Source organism: Solanum verrucosum, unplaced genomic scaffold (assembly GCF_900185275.1).
Source record: "Solanum verrucosum unplaced genomic scaffold, falcon-dt-bn FXZP01000145.1, whole genome shotgun sequence".
Classification (NCBI taxonomy): domain Eukaryota; kingdom Viridiplantae; phylum Streptophyta; class Magnoliopsida; order Solanales; family Solanaceae; genus Solanum; species Solanum verrucosum.
The window spans coordinates 676,070-696,069 of record NW_026020698.1 but is presented as its reverse complement, the minus strand read 5'-3'; the positions used below and the strand labels follow the sequence as shown (position 1 = coordinate 696,069).

Sequence of the window (20,000 nt, the reverse complement as noted above, 5' to 3'; positions counted from 1 at the left end):
TTTTGGTTTACACACCATTTCAGAGTTCTCGGGGATGTGTGTACTATCATGACCTTGACTTTTGGGTCTTGACACGTTGAGAAATAGAAGTTAAAAGCGTTGTAATGCATGTGAAAGAAGTACACTCGAACCACATTAATGACTAAAAGGTATAAAATATTTATAATTATTTATGAAAAACTAAAATCATATGTTCAAAAAATTATATAATTTAGTTGTTTGATTATTTTTAGGATTTTTCTTAGTGAAATTCAAAACCAAATCAATATTGTCACCAAACCAAATGTCGTTTGATTTTTCACCCAACCGTGAACACCCCTACGGCCACCTATACCACTCTCCATATAGGATCCAATTTACTCGGATCACCCGTAAACTATATTTGCTCCTTCAATTCCGTCTAGGTACCAGCAGCTGTTGTAGCTAATCCTGATAATTCTCCACTTTCTTCTTTCCAGTGTCACACATATTAAGCCAACAACCTTCAAACAAACTATCATCCATGAAGAGTGGTGACAAGCTTGAAAGTAGAATATGATGCTTTGATGAAAAATGGTACCAGGAGACTCAACGAAGAATGTTGTGGACTGCAAATAGTTGTATCACGATTAAAAGAAAAACAGATGGCAAAGGGGTTCACTCTGCGCCGCGCCATCCCTGGCTTGGATTTTCATCAAACCTTCAGTCCTGACATCAAGCCAACAACAATGCGACTTGTATTATCCATACAAATGACAATTCATCAACTCGACATCAACAATGCTTTTCTACAAGGACAGATTGTTTACTACTCTATTTGAGGGGTGCCATTTTAACCTTGTCATTGAACTTCCAATTAGTGATTCTTCTAATTTTCACAATGACAGTTTTTCTTTGGAACTAATAATAGCACTTCTCTAAAATCTAAATAATTACGCCTTTCAGGATATGTAACACCAACTTGTTTTAAAAATAAAGAAGAAGATAAATTTCTGACTAGTAAAATAACCATCATTTCAAAAGATTCAGAAAAGATTATATGAGCTGTTGCTCATAAAGTTATTGCAAGTTACATCATAAATCAAGTCTGCAATTTATTCAAACACTTGAGGAAAGATAAATTTCTAAACAGTAAGTTTGGTAGCCAGTAACAATCATTTCAAATTTCCAGAAAAACTAATGAGCTTTTGCTTATAGAGTCATTACAAGTCAATGTTGAAATTTATTCAAATGTATGTGTCATTTACTTCTTGCTGAAAATCCCCCTAGCTGATGCCATGCTCCGTCTTTCTGTTTACAAGCCTAAAATGAATAATTTTTTTCTTTTTGGTAACCAGGACAAGTATAATACTAACAAATATGGTGAAACAGGAAAATGGCACCGGATAAGAGTCAATGAGATGATCTTGTGTCCCAATCTGGAGGTTGTATAGTAACTCTGAACGCATAATTTGCCATATCTTCATGTTGTATTGTTTGAAATTCCTCAATTGGCAACAGACCAGCTGCACCAGTTTACTTCAATGTTTTCTAGAGATGCAACATCCTCAAAATGACGAGGGATTTTCTCAAGACACCAAACGTTCAAGCTTAGGAAAAGCATCATCACTCTGCAATGTTGAGGTTGTCATATTTTAAGTATTTGAGTTCAGGAAAGTCGGAATCTTTCACTTCCCATTCAGCCCCTTCAAAGGCTCTGAAAAGTAACTTTAGAACTGTCAAAATTTGGGTCCAAGGTAGACGAAAATTTGACAAAGTCAATTCCCTCAGTTTTGTGGGGAAATTGAATTCGTGAGGATGTTTAGCTGGATAACTGTAGGAAAACAGCTTCAGAGATTCAAGCTGATGTAGAAAGTCTAATCTAGGAAAACGAACAATGCTTCCTTTAGTTGAATAACCCAATAATCCCTCAACTATGCATCTCAGCTTTCTCAAATTTGGCATGCTTGTCAATATCTTCACCAGAGGAGAGACACGGACTGGAAAAGTTCTCCAAATTAACTAATTGTGACTCACACATGTTATCGTGCAGACTGAATGAAGCACGACTATTTACATGTACATGCCTCAATTTAAACATCTTGAAAAGTGAACAAGGTAACTTCAACACTCTATGCAATCCGTTAACCACGGAAGTTTCAAGATTCCAAAGATCAGCCACGGATGAAGGAATAGAATCAGTAGTTATTCGAACAGCCAAGTACCTCATATGAATTAGAGATTTTAAATTCATTGGGAAGGGTATCACCTATGTTGATGGATTCCAAATTCAACACCTTAACAAGTTTGAATATGTTAAAGATGAAGGAGATATGTCGTGCCATTGCAGGGTAATAATCATCCCTGTTGGCATTGTATAGCAAAGAACGAACACTTGATCCAGCCCGCTGCCACTGAGCAATGTCATCTATATGGACAAGCGGTATACCTCTTGCTTTTCAGGATAAGAAATGGAATCCACACCATGGTCTCTGTTCAAACAAAAAACATGAAAATGAGAATTGTGATGAAGGTTATCATAGTAAAATCGATATACTCTATTGTACCTATATATCCAGAACAGGAAATTATCTTGTTTGGCCTTTTCCACACAGAATTGATGCAACAAATCATGAACACGTCAGGTTTTCAATTTTTCATTGGATCTCTTCTCCATATCCGTTACCAAATTTCTTCTAATAAGATCTTTCAGGTAATTTCAGGCAGCATCTTCTGATACTTTTTCCTTACTGTCTTCAACAATTCCTTCTGCTAACCACACTCGTGACAATTTTGAGACTGGAATATCCTTGCCCCTAAAAAATCCTCCAAAATAGAGAAAACACGGTTTTAGATGGTTTGGTAAATTCTTATAACTGAATCCAATTATAGACATGCTCTCTTCTGAGCTCCCAATGTTGTGTGAACTAAGACTTTCTTCTACTTCTTTCCAGCAATCTGCTATCTTCTTTTTCTCTTTGAGAACACCAGCTACTAAGACAATAGAGAGAGGCAGAACCTCCACACCTTTTCGCTATACGTAATCCCACATCTCCAAGTTTGGATGGGAAGCTTTGCCCATGAAACAACTCCCCCTGTAGTAACTTCCAACTCTCTTTGTCTGTGAGTAAACGCAGACGATGGGGCTCGCTGTTACATTTAGCATAATGGGAAACCTCATACAGCCTCGTTGTAAGAATAATTCTACTCCTACTCTGAGAACCTTGAAAACACATGTTCAAATAGTCCCATGCTGTTGTATCCCACTCATCATCACTGAGAATTAAGAATCTCTTGGTCAATAAAACATGACGCAGCTCAGTAGCTAACTAATCATCTCCTTTTTTGGTGCGATCAGCAGGCTCAAGAACATCATTCAAAATACTAAGCAACAAATCTCTCCATGAATATACTTGAGTCACATGACGCATAGCACGAACATCAAAGTGAGAGACAACTGTGGGATCATTGTACGTAAATCTTCTTTGCAAGGGTGGTTTTGCCATTTCCAGGCATACCAAACATCGAGATCACATCTAGCTAATGCGATCCTCCAAGAAGCTGCTTCTTTAATTTGTCCATCACATCTTGAAAACCCACCATTTCTTCATTTGCTCCTGAAGTATTAGCTAATAATGATGGCACAATATAAGCAGGGCCTTTTGCAACTCGGTTGACATCAATCTTCTCTCTTTTTAGGTTCTCACAACATCTTTATTGACAAGCTAAATATTCTCAACAACTTCAGATATCCAATAAGCTTTGTACATCTGTGAGTAAGAACAGGCCAAGCAAGTGTCAATGACATACTCGGCTTCGTATGCCATTTCAGTAGCACTGATTATAAGACCACAAATTTCATCATTCTCATCATAGGTTTCTTCCGTATGATTGAAAAAAGATCTTAGAATTAATAATCCCTCCTTGACTAATACAATCTGAGGCTTCAGTTTGGTAATTAGGTCAAGCTTAGAATGTAACAGCTCCTCCAACTTTCCCAAGAAACAGTTGAGAAATCCTAATCCATTGGTCTTGGGGAAGTTAAGCCCTGTCACCGCTGACAGAGAAGAAAATGACATACTTTTCCTTATAGGCAACATTTTGAACACGTTCCATAAGGTCTTTGAGTTCTGTATGCATATTGCACGGCTTTAAAATATCAGCAAGAAACTCCAGTTTCTCTTGAGCTACTGGGATTTGATTCCTCACGACTAGGATCACGTCATCCCAAGAATGCAGATGGTTCAGCATGTCCAATAACATGTTGATAAAACATTTCAGATCTGTCACAGTAATATAGGAGGCGGATTCATCCAGCAACTGAAAGCATAGTTCTCTAATCTCTGCATTAACAGACTTGGTCTCTTTTAGGAAATCGGATAATGAAAGACTCATATCCCTAGAGCTGCTTCCATCCACGAAACTTTCATAACTACAAGTACTAATTAGTGTTTCCTTGTGGGCAGCCACTTCAGCATGCATTAAGAGACCATCTGATTTGTTAAGCTATATCGTCTGTTGCCCAAGAAGATCAATGAGAAAGATTCTAAGGAAAATAAGCTCTTCATAAGCATTTTCCACCAGATTCAGAAATTCAGTTTCAAGAATGGCTTTGTGCTTTAGTTGATCCGTCAACTTCCCCTCACACCTGATTAGCATGAAAGCCACAGTTAAAAGTTGAAGCAAAAGATTGGCCTTCCTACTCTTGTTGCTTTGCGAAGAATCCTCATATGATAAATGGATAGCAGCTTCGGCCTTAATTGCTAAAGTTCCAATTTCCCACAAGAGATTATTTTGCTTCTTGCATTCAATGTACTGAATTGGGGGATCACTAAGGAGTGTTACCAAGAGCAGCAAACTGTGGTAAAACCCTTTGAGCTTATCTGAATCAGTAAGTTTTAGATCAGCTTCATCCTTTAGTAGCAGATTTTCGAAAATATATTCATGAAACCTTAGCAAAACCTCATCCGTCTTCGGGATCAGAAGAGGATTTCAACTTTGTGAAATAAGAATCAATGGCCCCAAAGTAAGTAGGAAGAAAGTTCAGCGGATATATCACATGATGATCTGGTGTTGATGATGCAGAAAAGGATGGACAAATCTGCCGAATCGCTGCCTTAATAAACTTAAACTTAAGAAACAATTGAAAGTGCAAGAGATTAATTTTGTTCATCAATTCTCTTTCCTCTGAATCATGAGAAAGAGAAGTAATGAATGAGTGTGCTTCAGTGGCCACATATAGAACTAAGGGCAATACAATGTGATGCATCTACCTCGATAAACTCGGTCTCCTGTAGGAAATCAGATATTTCCCCTGTGCTGCTTCCATCCACTAAACTTTCATAACTACAAGTGCTAATTAATGTTGCCTTGTGGGCAGCCACTTCAGCATGCATTCAGAGATCATCTGATTTGTCTAGCTTTGTTGTGTGTTGCCTGAGAAGATCCATGAGAAAGCCTCTAAGGAAAATAATCTCTTCATGAGCATTTGCGACAAGATCCAAATATTCAGTTTCAAGAATAGCTTTGTGCTTTAGGTGATCCATCAACCTCCCCTCATACTTGATTAGCTTGAAAGACACAGTCAAAAGTTGAAGCAAGATATTGACTTTCCTACATTTGCTTCGGTCCAAAGCATCCTCATACGATAAACGGATAGCAGCTTCGGCCTGAATCGCTAAAGTTCCAATCTTATTCAAGAGATCATTTTGCTTCTTGCATTCAATGTACTGAATTAGGCGATCAACAAGAAGTGTTACCAAGGGCAGCAACCTGTGGTAAAACCTTTTAACTTTATCTGTATCAGTAAGTTCCAGATCTGCTTCAACTTTTCGTAGCAGATTTTCAAAAATATATTCATGAAACCCCATGAAAACCTCATCCATCGTCGGGCTACCAGAGGAGGCCGATGTCTTTATGGATTTCAGCAAGGTGAAATAAGAACTGATGGCCTCAACATAAGTAGGAAGAAAGTTCAATGGATATATCACAGGAAGAACTGGTGTTGATGAAACAGAAATGAAGGGACAAATTTGTCGAATTGCTTCCCTAATAAACTTAAATATAAGATGTAACTGAAAATGCAAGAGATTAATTTTCCTGGCTAATTCTCATCTTCTGGATCACGAGAAAGAGAATTAGTGAATGACTCTGCTTCGGTGGTCACAGATAAAACTAAGGTCAAGACATCAGTTAGCTGAATCTGTACTTTGCACTGCTCCAATGAATCCATGAGGAACGTTATCATTGAAGTCAATTCTTCCTTAAAACAGTCCATCTGGGACTTTGGTAACCTTAGTTTCTGAAATTGACTGACCTCTACCTTGAGATAATTAAACTTCACTTGCAAAGGAAGAAACATATGGTCTACTTCAGCAATACTGTTCTCCAAATCCATGTCACAAGGAGTAGATTGCAATTGCTGCCTCTATGGCCAGAACTTCCAGAAATGAGAGCAATGAACTCAAGTCTTGTCGTTGAATGTCTTTGTGGTGAGTTAATATCATGTGAAATTCAGAGAGGTGAAGAAGTCCATCTTGGAGCAATTCAAATCTATCGGAAAAAGCAACCTTCAAGCTGGCATCATGACTTTTCAGCTTTTCCAGAACGTATCTGATAGACTTAGTAAACTTCTGAGCAAGATCAAGATCATGTGATAGATTCTTAAGACCACCATGCATCAGTGGAGCTTTTGGAACTGACGAATGTGATGCTTTCAGGACACTGATATAAAGCTTCCTCCATTCAGGCCTAATAGGATTTATCCTTTCCAGCAATTTTGAAATCTTGGACTCGAAGTCAGGACCAGGATTCACATCATGTCTATCCCAAATAGAACACTCGGGCACTGACACAGTGCTGAGTACTGGTCATACGTCTCACAACACAAGATAGATAGGTAAGCTGCAGTTTCAGATATATCCTCAGCAAGGGTGAAGAGATCCTTCATTTTCTCATGTTCAATATTGCACCGACTCCCAGATGTTTGAACTCTACTAAACGAATTGCATAGTTTGTCAGATAAAAAACAGCATGGCAATTATGTGCGACGCGGTTCACCATATCCATAGTGATCATACGGGTAGATGATGATGTTGACTACTTGGAAGGATTGATTCGCTCAGCAATAATCTCAGGTTTAATCATTTTCAGCACCTCTGAAATCATTTTGACTGTCTCACTTATCAGGCCTTGATTCTTCAAAAGACCAAGTATCTCCCAAAAGCCATCACAGACTTCATCGATTAAGGGACTAAGCTGTGCACATACCCAATTCTGAGAGTTTACCTTCTCCAGGCCATAGAGATAACACTGTAAATTATTTAGTAGATTACTAGCATATTCCAACTGATCCCTGGTCGATCTATCTAAGTGCCCCGTCTCTACACAATCTTCGATGGTTTTTACTACTTCACAGCAAGAATACTTGGCCATCTAATAGCTTATTCGTGATAAGATCCTGCAAGTAACAAAGAATGAACTTCCTCAGAGCATGCGATTTGACACAAACGTATTTTACAGATTCTCCACATTCATTCTTGTTAGCGGAAACGTGAAAATAAAGAACAAGGAAGAACAACAATATTTAACGTGGTTCGGATAAAAATGATCCTACGTCCACCAAAGAACAGCTGCACCAATATTTATTTCACTCTGCAAAGAATACAAGTGAAATACTACAAGAGAGAGAACATCAAATGCCTTAGAAGGTGAGAAGGCAAGTGAGAGGATGATTTGACAATGAATCAAGAGCTACTTATTTATAGGAATGAATTCTTCCTATTGATGTCATTCATGACATCACTGTGTCAAAAATGTCAAGGTTAAACATGTGAAATCATTTTATGGTTTACCTAAATTTCACCTACCAAGTTACTATCTTGACTTTTATTTTGTACTAATTATCTTCCCACCAAATCTTCATATTAATTCATCTTCCATTGAGTTTGATTCCACAAGAACCAAACCAACTCTTTCAATCTCCACCTTGGTTTGCGTTCCGAGCATGTGTATAAACAAATCCGGCCAAAACTTCTAAGAAACTAGAAGAATCAAACCTTTCTTGAACATACTAGCTCCACCTAGCAGTTGTTCTCTCAGAGTTGCATCAATTGATGCATACTCCCGCCAAGTCCATGCAGTGTGCAAACTTGGCAAGCGGGACTATCTTGGTCAACATGTCTGCAGCGTTATCGTCTGTGATAACCTTTTCAACCTTGATAGCTCCCTCTTCTACGACATCTCAAATAAAATGGAATCTGACATCAATGTGTTTGGTGCGCTCATGATATCTTTGATTTTTAATCAAATGAATACCACTTTAACTATCACATCTTAGAGTTGATTCTAACTGAACCAAACTCAATTCTTCCACCAAACCTTTCAACCAGATAGCTTCTTTCACTGCCTTCGCTGCGGTCATTTATTCTGCCTCTATTGTAGACAAAGCGACAATCGACTGTAAAGTCGATTTCCAACTAACGGCACTACCAACGAGAGTAAAGATGTATCCAGTTGTGGACCTCCTTCTATCAAGATCCCCTGCATAGTCAGAATCTACATAACCGAGAATTGAAATATCTTCACTTTTCCGGAAGGTTAGGCCAACATCAGGAGCTTCTTTGAGATATCTCAATATCCACTTTACAGCTTCCCAATGCCTTTTTTCTGGATTTGTCATGTACCTGCTTACCACGCTTACAGATTGAGCAATATCTTGACGTGTGCACACCATAACATACATAATGCTGCCAAATGCGCTTGCATAAGGAACTTTTGACATATGCTCCACCTTATCCATAGACTGAGGCATTTGTAACTCTAAAAACTTGAAATGAGAAGCTAACGGTGTACTTACAGTCTTGCTTATATGCATATTGAATCTCTCGAGAACCTTTTCGATGTACCTCTTTTGAGAAAGATGTACAATACCGTCTTCTCTTGAAATCTCCATTCCAAGGATTTTCTTTGCAACTCCCAAATCCTTCATGTCAAATTCCTTGCTCAATAGTTTCTTCAAAATATTTATCTCTGTGATGTTGTTAGCAGCAATAAGCATATTATCAACATACAACAATAGATAAATCATAGAGTTACCAGACATCTTCTTGTGATACACACAACTATCAAATACACTCCTCGAAAATCCATGTGTAGTCATGAATGCATCAAACCTCTTGTACCACTGTCTAGGGGATTGCTTCAAACCATACAAAGACTTCTTCAGTTGGCATACATGATCTTTTTTTCCTTCAGCTGGGAAACCTTCAGGCTGATCCATATAGATCGTCTCTTCTAGATCACCATGTAAGAAAGTAGTTTTGACATCAAGTTGTTGAAGCTCTAAATCAAATTGTGCAACCAATGCTAGTAGCACGCGAATTGAGCTATGTTTCACGACTGGAGAGAAGATCTCATTGTAGTCAATTCCCTCCTTCTGGCAGAAACCCTTTGCAACCAATCTCGCCTTGAACCTAGCATCTTCCACTTCTGGAATACCCTCTTTCTTTCTGTAGACCCATTTGCATACAACTGTCCTCTTCCCCTTTGGCCTTTTAACTAAGACCCATGTCTCATTTTTGTGAAGAGACTCCATCTCTTCCATCATGGCTAACTGCCATTGTGCAGCATCTTTGCAAGAAGTTGGTTCAATATACGAGGAGGGCTCGAGATCCTTAATCTCTTCTTCTACAGCTACGAACGCATAGGCAATCAAATTTTCTTGCTCTATAAGACGTTCCGGTTTCCGTAATTGTCTTTTGCCCCTTCCCTTCGCAATTGTGTATGGTTCATTGACAACAAGTTCTTCAAGATCGGCATCTTTTGACTCATCAATTTGAGTCTCTTGATCCCGTTCCTTGGTAAGCTCCACCGGTAGCTCCACCTGCTCGTTGTTCTCATTTCTTGATAACTCCACAGAAACTTTACGAGTATCAAGTATAGATGACTCATCAAAGGTAACATCTCTACTAACTACAAATTTGAGTAAAGACAAACACCAAAGTTTGTACCCTTTTACTCCATCTACATACCCTACAAATATGGCCTTTTTAGCCCTTGGTTAAAGCTTTCCTTCATTAACATGATAATAAGCTGGACACCTAAATATTCGCAAGTATGAATAGTTAGAGTGTTCACCTGACCATACCTCATTCCGAGTCTTAAAGTCAATCGCTGATGTCGGAGATCGATTTACAATATGAGAAGCAGTATGAACTGCTTCAGCCCAAAATACTTTGGACATTCTAACTTGTAAGAGCATACAACGACTCAAGAAGAGTTCTGTTCATTCTCTCGGCAACTCCATTCTGCTGTGGTGTGTGCCTGACCATCTTATGTCTTGTGATCCCATGAACCTTACAGAAATCATTGAACTCTTCACTGCAAAACTCCAAGCCATTGTCTGTGCGAAAATACTTGATTTTTCTCTACATTTGATTTTCAACCAAAGTCTTCCACTCTTTAAATGCTTCAAAAGCATCACTTTTTGCCTTCAAGAAACGCACCCAAACCTTTCGTGAAAAATCATCAATGAATGTGAGAAGATACCTCTTTCCTCCCTTCGATGGAAGCTTAGAGGGACCTTATAAATCTTAATGGATGTAGTCTAGCACCCCTTCCGTCTTGTGTTTACCAGTGCTGAAGCTGACCTTTTTCTGCTTCCCTAAGACGCAGTGCTCACAAAATTCAAGTGTGCTGATCTTCTCACCATTCAAAAGGTTGCGGTTGCTCAACATCTCCAATCCTTGTGCGCTCATATGGCCTAGTCCCACGTGCCATATTTTTGCCTAGTCATCATTAGATAACTGCACTGTAGATGCATTTACAGAGCCAATAATGGTGCTTCCCGCAAGTGTGTAGAGGCCATCTTCCAGCTTGGCTTGCAACATGACTAAAGACCCTTTAGTCACTTTCATAGTTCCTTCTTCACTTATGTACTTGTAGCCTTGTTTATCCAAAGTACCTAGGGAGATCAAATTTTTCATCAGATCAGGAACATGACGGACTTCTGTAATAGTCCTCACGGTTCCATCATGGCAGCGAACACAAACTGAACCAATGCCAACTATTTTACAAGTTGCATTATTGTCCATTAATACGGTTCCTCCACTTATTTCATAGCTGCTGAACCAATCGCTTCAAAATGTCATATGCAGAGTACAACCAGAGTCTAAGACCTATTTATTGTCATAAACTTCACTATTGCATGATGTTGTTAGTACATTACCATCATCAGAATCATGTACTTGCTCAACAATGGATGCACTCATCTTTTTTTTGGACTTCGACATAGGGCAATCTCGTTCAAAGTGCCCCTTCTTGTGACATCCCCAACATTATGTATTCTTCTTGTTCACACGAGACTTTGATCTGTACTTCAATTTTCTCCTTCCCTATTGGCTAGTACGGCCTCTCACAAAGAGCCCACTAGTTTCGTCACCTTTATCTCCTTCAAATTGCATCCGCACATCACAAGAGTTAAATGCTTGGCGCACTTGCTCAAGAGTGATAGGCTCTTTGCTATACATCAGTGAATTCTCAATATCACGATATTTTAAAGTCAATGAAAATAGCAAAGCACATGCTAGTGTCTCCTCATCCTTTTTAATTCCAGCAGTCTGTAAGTCCATCACAAGTTTGTTGAACACATCTAGATGGTCCTGCAACAAAGTACATAAATCCATCTTAAATGTGTGAAGACGCCATTGTAACAACATCCTTGTTGTCACTGATCGGTCCTGGTAAAGCCCTTCCAGCCTTCTCCATAACTCTTTGGTCGTCTCCTCGGTACTTGTACTCACTTCACAAAGTACGTTAGGTGCAAGGGACAATTGGATTACACTCAATGCATCTCCTTCAATCTTTTCCTTTTCGGAATCCGATATCTTATCGGGGTACTTTCCATCAATAGCATGGATTGAACCTTCCCTTCGTAGACCTTAGAGGACATGTTTAGAGCTTGCGTGATCGACTTCAAGGGCAGTTCGGATGGTCACCTACCTCTCATAGAATTCACCTATAACAATAGCTATCATTCCAATATTTAGATGGCCTCTTATTAGGCATTATATGGGCGTAGATGTAGATCTTCAGTTGTTTGGCTTGAAGTAGGTGAAGCAACATTGGTTGGGCCAAATTCAGTTCATGAGGCTATGGAAAAAGTTCAGCTCATCAGAGATAGACTTAAGATAGCTCAGAGTCGTCAGAAGTCCTACGCAGATATAAGGAAAAAGGACTTAGAGTTTGAAATCGATGATTGGTTTTCCTAAAAGTGTCACCTATGAAGGGGTGATTAGATTTGGCAAGAAAGGGAAGCTTAGTCCGGATATATAGGTCCCTACAAAATCCTGAAGATGATTGGTAAGGTGGCTTATGAGTTAGAGTTACCAACAGAACTAGCAGCGGTTCATCTAGTCATTCATATTTCCTTGTTAAAGAAGTGTGTGGGTGATTCGGCATCCATAGTACCATTAGAGAGAGTGGCTGTGAAAGATAGTCTCACTTATGAAGAGGTGTCAATTGAAATTCTTCACCGTCGGGTTCGGAGGTTGAGAAATAAAGAAGTCGCTTCAGTGAAGGTTTTGTGTAGGAATCAGTCCGTAGAGGGAGGTACTTGGGAAGCAGAGGAAACTATGAAGGCCAAGTATCCTCATCTTTTTCCTTCCTATTCCGTTTCACCTTCAGGTAATAGTTCCTCTCCAGTCTCTTAGTTTACTCTTGCGTAAATTCAGTCTTAGTATCTTGTTCCTTCAATTGTTCTTGCATTTCCGCATATTTGCATGATTCTTAGAACTCAGTTCAGTTAGATATCAGTTTCTAGTACTTAGTGGTAGGGTTTATAGCTCTTTCCCTCCATACTGAGCTAGTTTAGACTTTATTTGAGGATGAATGTTCCCAAGGGGAAGATATTGTAACACCACAGAAATCAGACTTGGACTTTGTAGCAGAAAATAACAGAATTTCCTAAAAGTGTCACCTATGAAGGGGTGATTAGATTTGGCAAGAAAGGGAAGCTCAGTCCGGATATATAGGTCCCTACAAAATCCTGAAGATGATTGGTAAGGTGGCTTATGAGTTAGAGTTACCAACAGAACTAGCAGCGGTTCATCCAGTCATTCATATTTCCTTGTTAAAGAAGTGTGTGGGTGATCCGGCATCCATAATACCATTAGAGAGAGTGGCTGTGAAAGATAGTCTCACTTATGAAGAGGTGTCAATTGAAATTCTTCACCGTCGGGTTCGTAGGTTGAGAAATAAAGAAGTCGCTTCAGTGAAGGTTTTGTGTAGGAATCAGTCCGTAGAGGGAGGTACTTGGGAAGCAGAGGCAACTATGAAGGCCAAGTATCCTCATCTTTTTCTTTCCTATTCCGTTTCACCTTCAGGTAATAGTTCCTCTCCAGTCTCTTAGTTTACTCTTGCGTAAATTCAGTCTTAGTATCTTGTTCCTTCAATTTTTCTTGCATTTGAGCATATTTGCATGATTCTTAGAACTCGGTTCAGTTAGATATCAGTTTCTAGTACTTAGTGGTAGGGTTTATAGCTCTTTCCCTCCATACTGAGCTAGTTTAGACTTTATTTGAGGACGAATGTTCCCAAGGGGAAGATATTGTAACACCACAGAAATCAGACTTGGACTTTGTAGCAGAAAATAACAGAATTTCCTAAAAGTGTCACCTATGAAGGGGTGATTAGATTTGGCAAGAAAGGGAAGCTCAGTCCGGATATATAGGTCCCTACAAAATCCTGAAGATGATTGGTAAGGTGGCTTATGAGTTAGAGTTACCAACAGAACTAGCAGCGGTTCATCCAGTCATTCATATTTCCTTGTTAAAGAAGTGTGTGGGTGATCCGGCATCCATAATACCATTAGAGAGAGTGGCTGTGAAAGATAGTCTCACTTATGAAGAGGTGTCAATTGAAATTCTTCACCGTCGGGTTCGTAGGTTGAGAAATAAAGAAGTCGCTTCAGTGAAGGTTTTGTGTAGGAATCAGTCCGTAGAGGGAGGTACTTGGGAAGCAGAGGCAACTATGAAGGCCAAGTATCCTCATCTTTTTCCTTCCTATTCCGTTTCACCTTCAGGTAATAGTTCCTCTCCAGTCTCTTAGTTTACTCTTGCGTAAATTCAGTCTTAGTATCTTGTTCCTTCAATTTTTCTTGCATTTGAGCATATTTGCATGATTCTTAGAACTCGGTTCAGTTAGATATCAGTTTCTAGTACTTAGTGGTAGGGTTTATAGCTCTTTCCCTCCATACTGAGCTAGTTTAGACTTTATTTGAGGACGAATGTTCCCAAGGGGAAGATATTGTAACACCACAGAAATCAGACTTGGACTTTGTAGCAGAAAATAACAGAATTTCCTAAAAGTGTCACCTATGAAGGGGTGATTAGATTTGGCAAGAAAGGGAAGCTCAGTCCGGATATATAGGTCCCTACAAAATCCTGAAGATGATTGGTAAGGTGGCTTATGAGTTAGAGTTACCAACAGAACTAGCAGCGGTTCATCCAGTCATTCATATTTCCTTGTTAAAGAAGTGTGTGGGTGATCCGGCATCCATAATACCATTAGAGAGAGTGGCTGTGAAAGATAGTCTCACTTATGAAGAGGTGTCAATTGAAATTCTTCACCGTCGGGTTCGTAGGTTGAGAAATAAAGAAGTCGCTTCAGTGAAGGTTTTGTATAGGAATCAGTCCGTAGAAGGAGGTACTTGGGAAGTAGAGGCAACTATGAAGGCCAAGTATCCTCATCTTTTTCCTTCCTATTCCGTTTCACCTTCAGGTAATAGTTCCTCTCCAGTCTCTTAGTTTACTCTTGCGTAAATTCAGTCTTAGTATCTTGTTCCTTCAATTGTTCATGCATTTCAGCATATTTGCATGATTCTTAGAACTCGGTTCAGTTAGATATCAGTTTCTAGTACTTAGTGGTAGGGTTTATAGCTCTTTACCTCCATACTGAGCTAGTTTAGACTTTATTTGAGGACGAATGTTCCCAAGGGGAAGATATTGTAAAACCACAGAAATCAGACTTGGACTTTGTAGCAGAAAATAACAGAATTTCCTAAAAGTGTCACCTATGAAGGGGTGATTAGATTTGGCAAGAAAGGGAAGCTCAGTCCGGATATATAGGTCCCTACAAAATCCTGAAGATGATTAGTAAGGTGGCTTATGAGTTAGAGTTACCAACAGAACTAGCAGCGGTTCATCCAGTCATTCATATTTCCTTGTTAAAGAAGTGTGTGGGTGATCCGGCATCCATAATACCATTAGAGAGAGTGGCTGTGAAAGATAGTCTCACTTATGAAGAGGTGTCAATTGAAATTCTTCACCGTCGGGTTCGTAGGTTGAGAAATAAAGAAGTCGCTTCAGTGAAGGTTTTGTGTAGGAATCAGTCCGTAGAGGGAGCTACTTGGGAAGTAGAGGAAACTATGAAGGCCAAGTATCCTCATCTTTTTCCTTCCTATTCCGTTTCACCTTCAGGTAATAGTTCCTCTCCAGTCTCTTAGTTTACTCTTGCGTAAATTCAGTCTTAGTATCTTGTTCCTTCAATTGTTCATGCATTTCAGCATATTTGCATGATTCTTAGAACTCGGTTCAGTTAGATATCAGTTTCTAGTACTTAGTGGTAGGGTTTATAGCTCTTTCCCTCCATACTGAGCTAGTTTAGACTTTATTTGAGGATGAATGTTCCCAAGGGGAAGATATTGTAACACCACAGAAATCAGACTTGGACTTTGTAGCAGAAAATAACAGAATTTCCTAAAAGTGTCACCTATGAAGGGGTGATTAGATTTGGCAAGAAAGGGAAGCTCAGTCCGGATATATAGGTCCCTACAAAATCCTGAAGATGATTGGTAAGGTGGCTTATGAGTTAGAGTTACCAACAGAACTAGCAGCGGTTCATCCAGTCATTCATATTTCCTTGTTAAAGAAGTGTGTGGGTGATCCGGCATCCATAGTACCATTAGAGAGAGTGGCTGTGAAAGATAGTCTCACTTATGAAGAGGTGTCAATTGAAATTATTCACCGTCGGGTTCGTAGGTTGAGAAATAAAGAAGTCGCTTCAGTGAAGGTTTTGTGTAGGAATCAGTCCGTAGAGGGAGCTACTTGGGAAGCAGAGGCAACTATGAAGGCCAAGTATCCTCATCTTTTTCCTTCATATTCCGTTTCACCTTCAGGTAATAGTTCCTCTCCAGTCTCTTAGTTTACTCTTGCGTAAATTCAGTCTTAGTATGTTGTTCCTTCAATTTTTCTTGCATTTCAACATATTTGCATGATTCTTAGAACTCGGTTCAGTTAGATATCAGTTTCTAGTACTTAGTGGTAGGGTTTATGGCTCTTTCCCTCCATACTGAGCTAGTTTAGACTTTATTTGAGAACAAATGTTCCCAAGGGGAAGATATTGTAACACCACAAAAATCAGACTTGGACTTTGTAGCAGAAAATAACAGAATTTGGTGAACCACAATAGGGTTCACAGACCGTGAAAGGAACCACGATCCGTCGACCTTCTCGTGGTTCACACCCTCCCAGAAGTGGTGGACCAGCCCATGAGCGGTGGGAAGGCTCGTTTAATCAAGGAAGAACCAACCAGACCCTGGCATCATACCACGGAGCCCTCCACAGGTCGTGGTGGCATCCGTCGTCCTGAGCCAGCCAACCCCAGCCCAAGTGAAGAACCACGATGACCTTTATGGTCCGTGGTCCTTCACACGGGTCGTGGTAGGTCTCATGGTTGGCCCTCCCTAGAACCAGTAGTCACTGGCCAGCATACCACGACCTATTTGAAGGGCCGTGGTCCCTTTGACGGTCCGTCTTATGGGCTATGGAAGGCCCCCGTCAGATTTTTAAGTTAGAGTCATTTTGGTCTTTTCCCCTATGCGTTGGACACATGATCTACGTCATTTAACCCCTAAACTACGTCGTTTTACTCACTTTATGCCTAATAACCTAGTCAGAACATAACCAAAAACATTATTCAACAAAAATCATCAAACTTAGAGCAAAGAGGAGAAAGAGTCGACCAACCCCCTTAAGAACATGCAATAGGTTTTCTTCAGTTCCAACCCCAAAATCGAAGGATTTCTCCATCGATTTTTTCACCAGTTTTGTGGGATTTCACTAGTGGATTCTTTTCATCCACTAGGTCCCTAAAATTCAGCCAGATTCTTGACTCTCTATATCTTGATTAGACCTAGGGTTTCTAAAACTTTAGATATTAGTTGTAATTTAGCTGTTATAGTGTTCTTAATCAAATTATTATATTTTCGTTAAATCGTTGCTTCGTCCTTTGCATGAAACTCAAAACCCTAGTTGTGTAGATTCTCTTAGTTCAGGAATTACACTTGCTAGGTCAGTTAAACAGATAAACATGCCTCAAATTTTGAATGTTTCATTGTCAATACATAAAATGTTGCATTCTCAGATTTGCATGTTAGGACATTGAGCTATCCAATATTTTAGTTATGTTGTTTTAGATACATTTCCTGTTGGGAGTAAGGTTAGTACTGAGTTGGACTAGGGTTCAACGTACCCTCATAGTCCCACTTTTATGTGCCCCGTAGGTTTATAAGTCCCCTCTATGGGCATCAAATTTAGTGATCACACCAGTCATGCCTTTATACCCCTGGCATGGTATATTGGTTCCTCTCGATGGGGTGTATACATCGGACTTCATGTTTAGCTCACGTGATTTTATGTCGGTTGATAGTAGCTCCCACAATCAGACTCTAGTGCATTGACCAGTTTTCAGTTATACTTCAGTATTCAGTCTCAACATGTTATGTTCATAATCAGTACTTGGTCCTTGCACTTAGTTCAACTTATAGTTATATTTCAGTATATATGTTTCTGTTCAGATTGTGTCATTGCTCAATTATACTTGTTCAACTTATATATTTGTTCAACTATATTCTATATCCTGCATGCTCAGTACATTTTAAGTACTGATGCATACTCTGCACTACATCGTTTCTTGATGTAGGTACAGGTACTCAACATCCAGATCATGCATAGATCGGTTCCCAATCCGTATTCAACAGCTTTAGTGGTGAGCCCTCATACTTCGAGGACAATAGACATGTATTTTTATATTCAGTCTTTCATTTCAGTTTTAGTTTTGCTAGGGTTAGCTGGAGGCATGTCCCAACAACTCTAGTCAATAGAGGTTTTTTCAAACATAGTATTAGATTCAACTTTAGTTTTTAAGTGATTGTTCAGTATCATTAAACTCTTATAAAGTTATATATATTCAGATTAGGATTGGGTATTCCCCATCTTTAAGTTATCTCATGTTTTAGCTTCCACATAGAATATCTTTATTCAGTTGTTTCTATTATGCTTATGATATACCAGCTTCTGGGTTAGCTTGGGGTCACTCGTGATCCTAGGTCCCATATTTACGTCAAGGGTGTAGCCTCGGGGTGTGACACAACCCAAGGGGATTAGATGTAAGATCTCTTTTGGAACCTAACCAGTAGAAAAACATCTGGTGTCAATGTTTATTTTTTGCACTTCCATTCTTGATCATTTTATCTCTGTTAACTATAGTTTACTGGTGAAACATATAAGTCAACTATCCTAGAGAAAATTGAAAAGAGTCAATTTATCCCATTCTTGCAATTTCATTTCATAGTGTGCCAAATCACCCAACACAATGTCTCTGTCCCCTTTGTTGTTTAACAGTTTGTGAAAGTATGCTTCCCATCTTTGCTTAATGGTGGTCTCTTCCACCAACACCTTGCTTCGCCGTTGATGCACTTCATTTGATCCAAGTAGTGAGCTTTTCTTCTTCTTCTTCTTCTTCTTCTTCTTCCTCTTCCTCTTCCTCTTCCTCTTCCTCTTCCTCTTACTGTCACGATCCAGACCGTCATGATTGGCATCCACACTAATCCTCCGGTGGGAAAACCATTACTACAACCCAAACTAACAAATTTTATGAAAACTAAGACATTTAAAGATACAGAAGCAAGTTTAAATGACAATAAAAATGGAGTCCCCATAAACTCCAAGGGTTCAACTAAAACAACGAACCATAACTAATGCGGAAATTCAACCCCTAGAACCTGAAAGTCATTGTACCAAAACTCTAACAATTTACAAGTATAAGGAATAGGGATACAATCCCGAAAGCTAAAACATAACAACATCTAAAGAACTAGTCTAAGTACGAAAACATGGGACTTAAACAAGAGAGATCCATGGTAGCCTGAAAGAATTGGCTCACCCTTGAATCCCATCACGCTCAATAGTCACCTTACTGAGGCTTGTCAGAAGCCGCCTGAAGATGCCATGTACTCAACAAAGAAAGTGCAAGTGCAATATCAGTACACAACCATAGTGTATTGGTAGGATCACACGGCTATCCTAGTAAGCACAACATATATCAGAATCACAACAAGGAAAACATGACATGTACAGAATGTATATACACACTGGTTATCATTTTAGAGCAACATACAGTCTTCTAATATCAATCATCATTAGATATGAACGTAATCATCACAAAGAGATACACAACACAATTCAATGGTCCTCTCACGGAACCCATACCCAAACTATTAGTGTATCGGAACGTGGTACCCAATCCAAATTAATGTGGCGGATGTGACACCCGATCCCATATATGCGCCGAAACATGGAACCCGATCCAATATATATGTCGGTATATGACATTCGATCCCAGTTAGTGTGTTGGAACTAACACCCGATCTATTCAACAAGCCACAGTCATAATCACAATGTACATTCTCAGAATCATACAATCAAGTGTTGATTCATGGCATACAATCATTCATTCATACTCATTTGCATTACATGTGGTCAATAGTGCAACATTCACATACATACATGTATTACGATGAAGCAATTGCTAACATACATCACACAAACAAGAAATCAAACCATCACCTACCTCAAATCCAAGCTTGAATCCCCTAAGGAACTTGAATCTTCCCTTTCTGAATTCTTCCCGCTTGTTCTAGGTCTACAAATAGTTAATATACGCAATGATCAACAATCAAAGGTCTAATTAACCAGATTATAACA

At 39.3% G+C, this 20,000-nt stretch overlaps 1 pseudogene; it reads right to left on the bottom strand.

Annotated features, from left to right (window-relative positions):
• Positions 1-1,371: 1,371 nt before the first annotated feature.
• On the bottom strand, positions 1,372-7,392 carry LOC125812359 (putative late blight resistance protein homolog R1A-4; annotated as a pseudogene).
• Between the last annotated feature and the right edge of the window lie 12,608 nt (positions 7,393-20,000).